The following is a 14,998-nucleotide window of genomic DNA, read 5'->3' as shown; positions in this document are numbered from 1 at the left end:
CATTAACGAGAATATGGAGAAAGAGTTGGGAAAGATGAGGTTGGTTAAGATTATACATTGATAGGATACAGCATAAACAAGAGCAGCAACAAAAGTCTTGAAGATGAATGGTAAGATTAATGAGGGCAACATCTTCCAATGAATGCTACCTTTATTGTTATAAGACAAATTAAAATAGGGGACAACCTTATGCTAGAGGAGGGCAATATTTTCCAATGAATGCTATCTATTGATATATCAGCCATTAATGGGAAGGGAGGAGGGGATGGGAAGCAGATTAAAGGGGGGGACAATTTCACATTATGGCTTGGCTCAACACGAGCAGAAAGATGTTAGGATGAGTTTTAGAGGAGGTCAACATCTTCAAATGAATGAGATATGTTGATACAATGACAATTCAGAATGGGAGAAAGGATTGGAATGACGATTAAAAACTTAATAACATTAAACTTTGAAGAAACATGGCCAGGAACAGCAAGAAGTAAAGATGAATGCAAGAGAGGGACAACATCTTCAAATGAATGCGATATGTTTATACAATGACAACCCAGAACGAGAGACAAGATTGAGAATGACGATTGAAACTTAATAACATTACACTTTGAGGAAACAAGGCCAAGAACAGCAAGAAGTAAAGATGAATGCGGGAGAGGGACAAATTCTTCAAATGAATGCAATCTATATTGATACAAAGAATAGGATGAAGAATTTGTAAAATGAATTGAAACTAAATAATTACTCTTTGACCATCTCGACAAAAAGAACATCAAGAAGTAAAGATAAATGCAAGAGAAGGACAATATCTCAAAATGAATAAAACTTATTGATTACAAAGAACGAGATAAAGGAATGGGAACTAGGATTGAAACTTATTAATATTACACTTAGCCTAAACACAGACAAGAAGAACAACAAGAAGTACAGATGAGTTTTAGAGAGGGGCAACATCTCCTAATGAATGATAAGGCTGTAAGGCCAAACAGTCTGGTGCCTCTTTTTATAACAATGAGAATGGGTATTTACTTTTCTAAATTGAAGTTAGAGTACCAACAAAGATAGTGGCAGTATGATAAGACATAGTTTCGAAGCATTAAACTATATCAAATATCGGGACATGAAGATAAAGACAAACTATTGACAGTTTGACCTCGGTGTGACCTATGCTAATGAGGTGTTAAGAATGGTCGTTACGGTTCAGAGTGGGATTTCCGTTAGATGTTAATTGACTTCCACAAGCAATTATTACACAAAATATTTAGTTAAGCACTATACAGTGTGTCTGACTTACACATATAGGTCATGCTAAGTTATCTTCAATATAACGTGACTTTGCTTAACTTAATATAAGTTAGATCTATGGGTTTTGAAACATTGCATGGTATCAATGGAAATTCTTTTTCGGTAACACCATACTTTGTTGTGTAGACTTGCCTTAAAGGCACTGGACACTATTGGTAATTACTCAAAATAATTATTATCATAAATCTTTCATGATTACGAGTAATGGGGAGAGGTTGATAGTATACAACATTGTGAGAAACAGCTCCTCTGAAGTGATGTAGTTTTTCACGAATTTGATTTCGAGACCTCAGATTTAGAATTTCTGGGTCTCGAAATCAAGCATCTGAAAGCACACAACTTCGTGTGACCATGGGGCAACAAGTTTTTCTTCTTCTTTCATTAATATCTCGCAACTTCGACGACCGATTGAGCCAAAATTTTCACAATTTTGTTATTTTATGTATAATTTTGAGATCCACAGAGTGAGAAGACTAGTCTTTGACAATCACCAATAGTGTCCAGTGTCTTTAAAAGACATTGCCTTGTTGCCTTGGGAGAAAACATTGCAAGACAAGATATTCTTCTTGAGAAAATTGTGTACTCCGTGTCGATGTTGGGTTTGCTGTTTACATTCATAGTGAGAGCATACTTCAAAATTATACGCGTTTCCTTTATGTATCAATTGAAAAGTTAAAAGCGGTTTTAGGTTGAACAAAGAAAATTTGACTGGAGCGGGAGTTGAACCAGAGCCCGCCTTTTTAACACGCGCTCTGCCAACTGAGCTATCTAGCCGATGTAGTCTCGCCATTTTGGTAATATCTTTGCCCAGGGTGCCAGAAGCAAAAAAATGTAAGGCAATTTACAGTTGGGCTGGATGACATAACTATGGGCTGATGCGTTCATAACGCAGTCCTGACAAAATTGAACTTTGTACCACCAATCAGCTGTTACAAAATGGATTTTACTTCATTGCAATATTTGAACATTTGTAAATACAAATAGCTTTGTTGTTATGATTTTTTAAAATTTAAATTAACAAATATTTCGCAAATTAATATCAAGGAGACGAAACCCCAAATGCTGCAGTATTGCTTTAAAAAAGTTCTCGACCAAAGATCGAGGAATTACTTCAAGCACTTAAAAACAAACGATGTTGTTGCTGCTGTCAAGTTGCGAACCAATGTGGGTCATTTCGCGGTTCTCAAGTCAAAATAGATATCCCTTTTATGACAAAATAAGTGTGCCAATGTTTCGCCAGCATAGGAGATACATTTCTTGTTAAGGCATCCTGTGTATATAAGGATACATCATTTCCTAGACCTTCCCCATGGAGGGGCCGTCTCGGTTGTGTTACGGATGTTCGGTGACAAACACTTCAAAAAAACCTATAAAGTCTCTATTGTGTGTATCCGAACCCGAAGCTCACCTTAGCTTCTTGAAGACAGTGAACTTTTCAATGACGTGTCATGAGAGACATCTGGTTTTCGTTTTGTAGGATGGAAACGGCAGAGGGTGCTTAATTAAGTCTACCATTAGAGATACAAACATTTGATGTTGAGGACTGAAGTACAATGAACACAATTATAAACGCATAACGAAGATAAATTGCTGGATAATTAATTAACATACTTATTTTGACTTCAAATTTGCAGAACGTCATCAAACAACTTGGGAACATGATACAGCTCTCTAGAACCGACTCTCTATTCTCTTTTTCTGTTTGTAACAATTGATAAGCCAGTAACAAACACACAATTATAAACAAAGACTCGTGCAAACCGAGCAAACACGTTATAGGGGTTACAATGAAGCTCAAACAAATTCAAGTTCATAAACAAGAGAATTTGAAAGGATTGAAATTTCAAATAAAACGTTGTTGTAAGTTGTATTATAAATAAATATATCACAGAAACGACCCCCCCCCCCCTTACAAGTAAAAACCTCCAACAACTTTTTGGCAACGACTCTCATTGATTTTGTACACATTTCCCCACTGTGGACGTTGGCCCAACTAGGAACCATGTTGTCCTCTTTTATTACGGTCCCCGTTTTGAACGTGTATATACATATACCCCCGAAGTGAGGTGGTTATTTGAAAAAGATACCAGTTATGCTTCAAAACTTGAATCTGAGAAGCATTTTGGGGAATGTTTCTCAGATTGTGTTTTCCTGTTGGGGATTGCTGATCCTGCGTGAACATAACCGCTCCAGATCATTGACGATATCTATACATCCACATAGTAGGAGTAAAACAATCAAACGCTTTGAAAAAAAAAGAGGTTAACTTTGCCTTTAAGTTTGGTGGACATTGCCTTAGAGGGCGCCCTTCCGGGTTCCTTTACAAAACTGGATTCCCCCCAAAAAGTAGCCTGTTTGCTGGAGACAAGACTACAAGGGATTAGTAGGATGTTATTGTACACAAATTATACACACAACCCACCAAGACGGAAATAGGTCAAGTTTGCAGAAGTGCTTAACCCCAATACCAGATAATAATGTTTAGGAAAGGGAGGGGTGAGCTGGAGTTCACACTCCCTCCATAACTCGCTTTAGGGGTTACTGGGGCAAAAATAATGTCCCCGTTGGATGAGAACAGAGAGAGAGTTCATGTGGGCATGGTAGCTAACTCCACAACAAACAACAAAAACATACACATACATCAACAAGCTTATAGAATACAATTAATCGAGCACATGTTTTCATGTATTGATGGTAACAAATCACTGGGTTCGTTCAAGATAGACAATACTGATTGGACCACCGTGGAGCGCTTGGACCCTAACATAGTTCGTAAAAAAATAATCCATGTTTTTATGATTCGGGACCATTTTTTGTGTTCAAAGGCATCGTACGTGTTTGGTTATTACTCAAAATGAATTTTAGCAGACAAAAATACTTGGTAAGTTGAGCAACGGAGGGATGTTTATAATATAAAACATTGTGAGAAACGACTCCCTCTGAAGTCCTGTAGTTTTTGAGAAAGAGGTAATTTCTCATCAAAATATTAAAAGACTTCTAGCTAGAAGCCTTTTGTTTCTATCTGAAAGCACACTAACTTTTACAACAAGGGTGTTTTCTCTTTCATCGTTTTCTTGCAACTTCAACTACCAATTGAGTTCAAATTCTTACAGGTTTGTTACTGAATGCATATGTTGAGATACGCCAAGTGAGAATACTGGTTGTTGACAATTACCAAACGTGTTCAGTGCCTTTTATTAAAAACATAATCACTGTCAAGATTGTAGGCCCATCGACTGGGCCCAAATTGCATGGGGTCTTTCGGCTGAACATATTAATGCTTATATTTTTGCTCAAAAGAAATTAGCAGTATACCGGTCACAAATTGTACACGTAACATGGTGGTTTGGCTGGTAACCTTTTTTTTTGATAGGAAAATTTTGTGTTGTGCTCAGCTACTTGTTTGTGTGCTTAGCAGCTCTATGAAATTTGGCACATGTTTTAGACGTCTAATGTAATCAATACGAAGACGGATAGCCAGTGGTAAGACTGCAGGACTTGCCAACATAAGGTCGTGGGTTCGAAACCGTACCAAGCAAACAATTTGTGACTATTTTATTTCAAACACTGGACATTAAACATTCACATTCCGAGAGAAAAGAAGACATTCACTGGATATGCCAACTGTACGTGAATGCCCAGTATAGAAATATCAAAGTAGACATTCGCTGTACAAACCTACCCGAATGTCCAATGTCCATTCACCGGTCAGTGCTCTAGATGGCTAATTTACGCAAAGGCAAATTCTAATATTTTCTCGGAAATGACTTCATGTCAGGTGGAATGAATTATCGGGAAGTCTGGTACCATTCCTCTAGTATGATTACAGATTATGCACTTTTTTTTATTGGTTATTACCAACGTAAATAACCCGGCGTGTCATGGCCCATCGGGTCTTGTCCACCGGACCCAAGCTCTGGTGTTCAGCAGCAGAGTGTGGGTTCGACACCCGGTCATGACACTTGTGCCCTTTAGCAAGTCACTTAACAATAATTGCTTCGTAAAAAAGTTGGGAAGGTAGTGCATTCTACTCTACCAGCCAGGCTCCTAGTGGATGATACCAATTCCTACACATCCTTACGGACTTTGAAGAGGGTAAACCTGTTTTAGTATATAGGAGTAGATGGCAATAAGGTGCCCCTGGTGGCACTGACAAGTGGTTTTGGTCAACAGCCCAAATCAGTTAGGCGCATAGCCCTCACCATAAAGTTGATATTCGGCCTTGTGATGTTAGTGCAATCTTTCATTAAAAAAAACAACGACGACAACAACAACGACAATGACAACGACAACGACAACAACAACGACAATGACAACGACAACGACAACGAAAACGGCAACGACAACGACAATGACACGGACAACGACAACGACAACGACAACGACAACGACAACGACAACGACAATGAAAAAGGCAACGACAACGACAACGACACGAACAATGACAACGACAATGACAATGACATCGACAACGACAACAACAACAACAACAACAACAACAAGGGTTCTGGTCGTACCCTAATTAGTAAATGGTTGGCGACCTACGTGATTTGCACACATTAATAGCAATGCCGCTAAATCGACGGCTGTGAGGTAAACAGTCTGGTTTCCAGTCCATTTATTAGCGTTAGTATTATAAATAGCATTTGGGTATACTGTGTACATGATAAAGACAGCCATAGTTTGAACGAGTTAATTAAGAAAACGCGTCCTAATTTAGAGTGGTGCCTATCTTAGCAACCTATTAAAGGACGTGTCATATCTTCAGGGAATATGACAGACATTATATCATCGTCTTGGCATGCATGTCGTTGATGTTTTGTTTTGTTTTTTTGAGACATGAAACATGAGCTACATGGTCAATAACATAAGCCCAAACGAATAAATCCAAATCAATCCATCTAGAGAATGTGGATATACTTCTATAGGAGAGTCGAGACATCCTAGAGTAAACTTCATTGTGCTATACGTAAGACTTGTCGGCTTTGTGATGTTCCACCACCCCGTTGGATTAACCAGCAATGCTACCGTACTTTTGACTGTGTCCAAATGCAAATGAAGAGATCATTTTCGGATCCGTCCAATCTCCTCTACCGAGCCATGCCCCAGATATCACACGCTGCTTTGGCTTTGAAAAAGAAAGAAGAAAGATCCGTTTTAATTTGATTGGGCTCAAAATGACAGCGCGTCACTGTGGGGCTTTAGTCCATGTGCAAATATATGAATTCTCACTGAACTTTGGTGAAGACTCTGCGCACAATCCCCTGGCTACTGTCACAACAGGCCTTAGTCAAATAATAATTCGCGCCCGTTTTGGGATGAAATTCGTCTGCAAACCCGCAGCTGATACCGCTAAGAGCACCCGAAGGACGGTCGGCGGGTCGTCCCTTCGGTCCGCAGCAAATATTTGGACGTTGTTATTAAAATACAAGCACGTCGGGTTTTCTCCGATGCACGGACGGGCCCCGCCGCGTTTCTATCTGGGGGTAGACGTACTATGGTGGTGCTTGTTAACAACAACTTCCTAAATCATAGCCACTATGTGTGCCATTGATTTTTTGTATCCTGACCCGCTTTCAAACAAAATATATGTAGCCTAATTTTAAGTGGACAGATGTGAGCTATACACGCTGACCGGTTTGCTAAAAGCGAAGTTTTGTTTCAATGTATATTGTTCACTGTATTTTTGCGACAAGGCACTTTTTTTTTAGTGTTTTGCATAAAATGCTGAGTGCCGTCGTGACTTCGTCACTGCGAAAGTGCGCCCTTCAGTTCTGCTTCATGAATAATTCATTGATCACTCGTGGAGATCCGCCCATGAATTATTCATGATTTTTAAAACGTTTTTTTCCTTTTAATCGATAAATTTATTCATCCAATCATCTCGGTATTGAGCTAAAACACGTCGAAAGTTTTCCAACAAAATGGCCGAGCTGCAGAAGATGACGATAAAACGAGGTAAATATCGCCTGCGAGAATTTTTTACGCGGGAACAAAAAATCGGAGTAAAAGAAAAGGAATCAGAATCGATCCAGTTTTTGTAAGTAAGATATTACCTACGTGTTCCGCAGAGGTTTAAATCTGTTAATGAAGTTTGACACGTTGGAGCATTCAGTCCCCGTTGGCCCACGGGGGCCTGCTGAGCCTGTTTTACGGTAACCCTCATTGCTCGCCGATTGGGGGGCAAGGAAAGCTGTTTGCCAGCGTACAGAAAGGAAGACGAGCAAGCTGGAAATGTTGATCTGCTATCATGTCCCTTATGAGGAATGACAGTATACATTATGTTTCTTAGTCCGTCGCTGGAGGGAGAATGGATGCAGATTTTCAACAGTGTCTAATGGGGACTAATGGAATCGAGTCACGATCCAGCCCTACCGTTGTCCCTTGCATCTTTCCCCCTACAGTATCTACGCCAATCCACGCTCCTGCGTCGTCGCTTCTTTTTATGTAACCCTGTTCTCGCCCCGAGCCCAATAAAAGCTTTCCATCATTCAGTTTCGGATTTCAGTGGACATTATTATCGTCTCCCCTCTTTTATTTTGTTTTTATCAATTTGACGCGGCCGTGAGATGGGTTTTGTGTTGCAGTGTGTTTCCGCAGAATTTACAAACTTTAATGGAATCGCTCATTTAGGCAGTCATATGCTAATATTTTTTTGTGGGCCAGGATGTGTTGTTGCTACACAATGTAGGCTGAAAGTGTGGATTGATGCTATGAATCCAAATCATTCCCAGATACTGATTTATTTGTAAACTCATCCCCCGGAGGTATGTGTCTCTTATAGGTGACATATATGTACAAAAATAACAAGGTTGTAACCTCGCGATATTATAATGTTCATGTAAATGTTGAACCCTCCAACATGTTATTGGGAATCGAGCCAGTACTAAATAAGTTTGTAACGAGCAGCCATCTTTGATATGAATATCATACATCACAAAAGGAGATGGAAGTCGGTTTTATCTAAGCCTCGATCTGACTTTAGACCTAATTAAAGTGTTGAAGAAACAGTGGGACGCTGGGGATATTCGAAGAAACTATCCAGATTTGCTTAAGTACTTTTTTTAACTGATTATTTTTGAATTATCGAGCACACACGGAGAGACGAGACAATCAGAAGTTTGGCCTTCTCAGAAGAACCGAGGACCAATATCCGATGACTGCCTGGTACCTCATTAGAACCAAAACTCCAGCTGACCAAGAAATTAGACCCAAATCTCCAGCGGAATTACCTCATTAGAACCAAAATCATCAGCAAACCAAGTACCTCATTAAACCCAAATCTTCAGAGAACTAAGTACCACAATAGACCCAAACTTCCAGCACACCAAGTACTTCATTAGAACCCAACCTCCAGCCGACCAAGTACCTCATCAGACCAAAACCTGAGTGGACCAAATAACACATTAGAACCAAACATCTAGCAGACCAGCCCTGGGGTCGATTTCACAAAGAGTTAGGACTAGTCCTAACTTTGGACTAGTCCTAGGAGATATTAAAAACGCAAGGCTTGTCCTAAGTTAGGACGAGTAACTCGTCCTAAGTCGAGTTAAGACTAGTCTTAACTCTTTGTGAAATCCACCCCAGGTACTTAATGATATCCAACCCTCCAACGCACCTCATTAGAAGTAGGCCTATGAGACCCACACCTTCAGCGGAACAAGTAAACCATAAGAACCAAACCTCCAATAAACCAAATACCTCATTCGACCCAAATCTCCAGCGAATCAAGCCATCCTCATTAGACCCAAACCTCCAGCAAACCAAGTACATAATTAGAACTGAACCTCCATCGAACCAAGTACATAATTAGAACTGAACCTCCATCGAACCAAGTACCTCATTAGAACCAAACCTCCAGTGGACAGAAGTACCTCATTAGAACCAAACCCCCAGCGAACCAAGTACCTTGTTAGGATCAAACCTACCAAGTACCTCATTAGCACCAAACCTCCAGCGGAAGTACCACATTAGAACCAAACCTCCAGCGAATCAAAAACCTCATTAGACCCAAATCTCCATCAAACCAAATACCTCATTAGAACCAAACCTCGAGCAAACCAAGTATGCCTCATAAGATCAAAACCTCCATCGGACAAACATATCTCATTAGATCCCGAAAAAATGATTTATCGAAAATCAAAGAGCCAAGTATTCCCAAGGATTAGATTAAATCCCGACTGAGCCGACTACCTCCGAACACCATCGACAAGCAGAATACATCCTCAAAATAAGAAATTCCACCAAAATGTCCATCTAACTTTCACCCAGCTTCAAAAAATACCTACACCCTTTAAACTTACTAAAGAGAGGAGATTCAAAATATATGCTATTTATTCAACAAACTAGTCGCCTTAAAATAAAAAATAAAACATTTCCATAAACTCTTGGTTTAATCGAAGTATTTACAGGGTTTCTCAGCTATTTTACTAATCGTTTTAGGGTTCTTAAAATCGATAAGAGGTTCCAAGTCCGTATCAAAAGGTCCGTATCAAAAGGTCTCACTAAAAAAGTTCTTTGACTGTCGTTTCTGTTTATTTACAAAAGGCCCGTGGATCACGTGATTTAAACTCGACCGTTTGGAGAAAAGAGAAAAAAAGAGGTAGAAGACGAAATTATCCCTCATGCGCAGAGGGGTTGCCATCCCCGCTTTTATCGTCCTCCATTCCTTCAAATGTTTGCTCAGTCCAGCGTGCTCCTGCATGCAAGTTTCTTTCAGGATGATGGAGGAAAATGTCAACACTTCCTACGTCTGGGGCGTCGACGGCGTCGGGTGCGGGGCCGACGTACTATCATTTATCTTTGCTTGGTGCGATTTGGGGCACTAGGCGCACATTTGTTAACCTGTTTTTTTGGCGAGTTAAGTTGAAACACTGAAATTGTTTCAATGTATCAAGGTTTTTCTTTGTTTCCACCAGTAACAAATCTAATACAGGCAATAATATGCACTTTTTTGTTGTTGATGTGGATATTGTTGTTGTCTTTTGAGTTGGTGTTGTCGTCTTTTGAGTTGGTGTTGTCGTCTTTTGAGTTGGTGTTGTCGTCTTTTGCGTTGGTGTTGTTGTTGTCTTTTGAGTTGGTGTTGTTGTTGTCTTTTGAGTTGGTGTTGTCGTCTTTTGAGTTGGTGTTGTCGTCTTTTGAGTTGGTGTTGTCGTCTTTTGAGTTGGTGTTGTTGTCTTTTGAGTTGGTGTTGTTGTCTTTTGAGTTGCTGCTGTTGTCTTTTGAGTTGGTGTTGTCGTCTTTTGAGTTGGTGTTGTTGTCTTTTGAGTTGGTATTGTTGTCTTTTGTGTTGGTGTTTTTGTCTTTTGAGTTTGTTTTGTTGTCTTTGCTATACACGCTGCTTTTATTAATGTGGTTCTAGATGTTGCTCTTTAATTGCTCGGTGTTGTTGTTGCTGAAATTCACAAAGTTGGCTCGTTTATTAGAGAACTTCAGGCTTCATTACTCCAATTAAAAACGAGCTTTTGACAATTGGTCGCGTTCTTAATAAAAACAGGCTTTATTTTTTGAGTATCTAATAATTGGACCGTCAAATGTCATAAAATGTAGGTCCTTTATACGTCCATTCTTTGATCACCGTGCTCTCGCTGAATGGTTGTTCTATTTTCTGTCAAACATTTTGATCCTCCTATATAGTGTGTGGGATGCAACCAGAAAATGAATGACTCTCATAAAATAAAGTCAACATCCGTGAAGGTTAAGTCTTGATGGTGGTCATGCAATTTACAAGTGCGTTTTTTATTTTGCTCCAATAAAATTTCACATGAATGGACACATGAAAAGCTTCTCCTGGTCTACGAGGCTCATGTCGACAGATTCATTGAATGATATTCTTGTTTTTGAAACGGATGATTGAACGTTGAGCTCAATTGAGAGCAGTTTTTTTATCAACAATTTAAAGACGTCTTAAAAACCCTCTGTTTTGATAACGGGGAAACTGCTCAAATCACTGCAGAAAAAAAATGTTATTGATATTGTCCCCTTTTTATCAGGACACGGACGTATTTTTTTGTATCCACTTTGTTATTCAGTTTTGCCCATTTTGGCCAAGCCCCATTAAGGATAAGTAAACAATCTTCCCTTTTGTGAAAATACTTTTGCGAGCAATGAGCAATAGTGTGGAAAAATCTTTCTTGATATTATTCTATATTATTATATATTTTGTTGAGTTATTTGAATGGATGGGTTGTTAAAGGAACACGTTGCCTTAGATCGGTCGAGTTGGTCTTTGAAAAGCGTTCTGTAACCGTTTGTTATAAAATGCATATGGGTAGAAAGATGCTGTAAAAGTAGAATACAATGATCTACACAAATATGCCTCGAAATTGCGTGGTTTTCTTTTTACCTCGTCCAATAACACGGTCGGCCATTTATGGGAGTCAATTTTTTTACTCCCATAAATGGCCGACCGTGTTAATTCGCGACGTAAAATGAAAACCGTGCAATTTTGAGTGATACTTGTGTGGATCATTATATTCTACTTTTAAAACATATTTCTAACCATCTGCATTTCATAACAAACGGTTTCAAACGCTATTTATAGACTAACTCTTCCGATCCAAGGCAACGTGTTCCTTAAGGAGAGACGGACAAAGAAATTTGATGGGATTCTAAGAATCTCAGAAGCGGAATGGTCGAGGGGAAATTGAAGGGAATGATTGTGATGTTTTCTTTCACTACAACATATAACACTAAAACAGTTTTTCACAAACAATATTGTCAACAAATTAATTTCGAATTTATTTTCAAAATAAACAGCTTAATCCTCAGAGGGCTGGCCTGACGTCGATTTGTTTCATGGTCAATTACCTGAGAATATATTCCGCTTGAACATAAGTTCTGAAGAAAAGAAAGAAACGGACGTACTAAAATTAACTTAATGCATGACTATTTATTTCCAATTTCGTTTTAAAGTATACATGAGGTCTGATCTTTAAAAACACAAAAGGAGAAATTGTCAATGATTTAGTGTTTACTTAATATGTGTCAGTCGTTTCTTACTGCCTGCATTTGAACAATTGGTGGCTGAGCTCTTTTTTATATGTTGAAGTCGATATAATAATAATAATAATAATATAATATCGAAGTCTTATATAGCGCACGTATCTACCAAACAAGGTACTCAAGGCGCTGAGTATATACAAACTTTCAGAAAGATAGGTTATTGCAGTGATGAATTCTGAGACCCAATTGTTTAGCACCGTACATACATATAAGGGTTTACAAGGTGCTACGGCGCATTAAGCAGCCACAACCAGGAACACAGGAGCGAACCCCTTCTCTTTCCCCATAAGTGCACTGGGTTCTTTTACATGCGTTACACAACACATGGGACCAACGGCTTTACGTCCCATCCGAAGGACGAAGCAATGGTTAAGTGTCTTGCTCAAGGACACAAGTGTCACGGCTGGGGATTCGAACCCACACTCTGCTGATCAGAAACACCAGAGTTTGAATTCGGTGCTCTTAACCGCTCGGCCACGACACATCCACAATAAATATATCAACCCAAACCATAATTATTTGTGAGAAATTGCCTAATATTACAAGGTCGGACAGCTTCAAGGTGAGGGCTACACTGAACTGATTTGGGAACTTGACCTAAATCAACCGCCACCACGGGCATGTTGCCACTTACTCATGGGACTGATGGTTTTTTACCATGTGCATAGGAGCCTGGCTGGTGTTAGAGAAAAACGCACTCCCTTGCCAACTTTTTTTCGAAGCATTAATTATGGTGAAGTGCCTTGCTCAAGCGGGAACAGTTAGTGTCATGAGCGGGATTCGAACCCACACTCAGATACTGACAACACCAGAGCTTGGGTCCAATGAACTAAATCACTCAGCTTACATTAATACACGCCACGTTAATGTGAGCCTCGATTACTTTCGGTGAAAGATTCAATTCAAACCGAGGTCCAAGGAACTTGCAACGCGGCTAACAAACATCCACTAACAACTCATCAACCGTACAGATGCGGTCCATTAGCTTCCAATAAAGACTAAACATTCATGACCGCATGCCTTACGTTTACTTCGTTCGGTTAATTAAACATACAAAAATAACTTTTGTGATGTGCAGGATGCAGTTTAACGGATGGGCAATGAACAGAGAGTCTGAAAGCGTGCCCTTGAGGGTTCAAATTTAATATTTTTTTATTGTTCATTTTTTAATCAATAATCGTTTTAATGTTTGCAATTACTCATTTTTGAGACTATATTAAAACGATGGACGAACAGGGGGTGAATATACCAAGTACAGCACATTAAAGGCACTGGGGCACTGTTGGTAATTACTAAAACTAATTGTTAGCGTAAAAACTTACTTGGTAATACCGAGCAATGGAGAGCTGTTGATAGTAAACAACATTGTGAGAAACGGCTCCCCTGAAGATACGCAGTTTTTGAGAAAGAGATAATTTCTCACTCGATTATTTAAAGACTTAAATATGTTATTTGTCAACTGAAAGCACAAAATGTGTGGAAGCAAGGGTGTTTTTTTCTTTCCTCATTCTCTTGGAACTTTGATGACCAATGTATGTTGGGATACCGATTGAGAATACTGGTCTTTGAAAATTACCAAAGGTGTATAGCCTTTAAATAATTATTCATAAATACCTCAGACAGTGTCGCTTTTCCCATTGGTGGAGAGCGTGTCACGTGGGGGTGTTTAAACGGTTGATAATGACCAGCTGGAGCTGTTTATAACCGGTAGTTTTCGGATACGTTTGTGTGGGTTAACCAACAACCTCGTTCCCAGGGGTGATCGATCTCGCCGTGTAGCCCATGAATACGAGGATGCATACTACGCGCACGAATGCATATTATCAGAAAACTTTCTCAGTCATAAAAATGCAACACACGTGTACAGAGCTCAAGGACGTCGGACAACGGATAAGTTTTACAGAGTGTCTTACTTTATTACGCCTTTTAATCAAAATAGCATTTATGAATGGGAATAAAAGAGTAGTGACTCGTTGTTAAACTGCCGTTTAAAGCCATTGGACACTTTCGGAACAGAAACAAATAAAAGTTTAGGCTTAACAAATAACTTACAGGGTGTACAGAAGGTGATGGTGCAAAAATTTTCTTGAAATATTATTCCATGAAATGCTTTACTTTTTAAGAAAACATTAAAACAATATCAATTCGAGAACTACGGATTTATTTTAAACACCTGTCATGACACGGCGAAACGTGCGGAAACAAGGGTGGGTTTTTGAGCCTAAATTTTCACAGGTTTGTTATTTTATATAAATTTATCGATATTTGTTTTTTACTGTATGCTTTATTGTTATTTTTATATTGACGACATGAAAAATAAATGTACATTGAATTGAAACTTACCGTCTTTGCGAGGTTGGTTCAATTCTGATGGACTTTTATTGCAGCCTGTCACCATACCCGTCGTGTACTCTCTGTGTAATAACGATAAAGATTACTGATTATCATTCACTAAAATAGCACCAGACTATTTTGTTTCTAGATAGAAACAAATCTGGCTACGGCTAGGTTTCCGCATCATCATGCGTTGAAGAATACTGAGTCCTTAGTAAAACAACAGTCGTAGCCGGAGCCGTAGCCGCCAGTTCGGATATGGCTTTTTCGAAAACATTGCTTTGGTTTTGGCTCAGACTTGGGCTCTGTCTGTCTGTCTGTATGTCTGTCTGTCTGTCTGTCTGTCTGTCTGTCTGTCTGT

The 14,998-nt window shown here is 39.2% G+C and overlaps 1 long non-coding RNA gene across 1 annotated transcript in view; it reads right to left on the bottom strand.

Annotated features, from left to right (window-relative positions):
* LOC139945823 (uncharacterized) overlaps positions 1-14,719 on the bottom strand; it is a 37,353-nt gene extending 22,634 nt beyond the window's left edge. The window contains exon 1 of the long non-coding RNA XR_011787177.1: positions 14,647-14,719. This is a non-coding gene — a long non-coding RNA (uncharacterized lncRNA). The remainder of the gene's footprint in view (positions 1-14,646) is intronic.
* Positions 14,720-14,998: the final 279 nt, after the last annotated feature.

The sequence above is a fragment of the Asterias amurensis genome, chromosome 13 (genome assembly GCF_032118995.1).
Source record: "Asterias amurensis chromosome 13, ASM3211899v1".
NCBI lineage: Eukaryota > Metazoa > Echinodermata > Asteroidea > Forcipulatida > Asteriidae > Asterias > Asterias amurensis.
This window is presented reverse-complemented; position numbering and strand designations above follow the sequence as displayed.